We start from the raw sequence: 582 nt of genomic DNA, 5'->3' as shown, positions 1-582 counted from the left end.
CCCCCACCCAGCCTGGGCCTTCTGTGCAGAGTGAGGTTCCTGTCAGGACAGCATCTCCCCACTGACCTAAGGACCAATGGGCAGGAGGACTGCCCCCTCCCCTAACCCCGGCCGCCGGGCCTGTGGAACAGATTGGGAAAGGCTCAGATTGTAGAAACCCAGCCTTGCCCCTGCCTCCTCCCCGCAACTCAGTGCCAAAGCTTCCTGAAGCCAGAAAGCTGCTTATTTCCAATGTAGTGGACATTTCTCTCCTAATGACAAAGCAGCTCCTCTCTTCCTCCCTCCCACCCCCATGGGAAGGAGCCCGCCACCCTGTTACCCCCGCAGTGATGCTCCAACACAGCCCCAGGCAGCCAACACGGCCGGCACCCCCATCTTGCCCTTCTCCTCTCTGGACTTTGGCTTCTGGGGTGTGACGGCTCCCCAAGCCCTTCATGCCTGAAAGTCGAGCCAAATCAGCCTTAAGTCACCTCCCATCCAAGAACTGGACCTAAAAATACCCCCTTATTTCCAGCCCTCTGGTCAGACCTGGCATGAAAAGCCTTCCAGGGAGGGAAGACTATTTCCCATCTCCCCAGAGGT

Source organism: Lipotes vexillifer, unplaced genomic scaffold (genome assembly GCF_000442215.2).
Source record: "Lipotes vexillifer unplaced genomic scaffold, Lipotes_vexillifer_v1.1 scaffold1093, whole genome shotgun sequence".
In the NCBI taxonomy this organism is placed as follows: domain Eukaryota; kingdom Metazoa; phylum Chordata; class Mammalia; order Artiodactyla; family Lipotidae; genus Lipotes; species Lipotes vexillifer.
Note: the sequence above shows the minus strand (reverse complement) of the source record.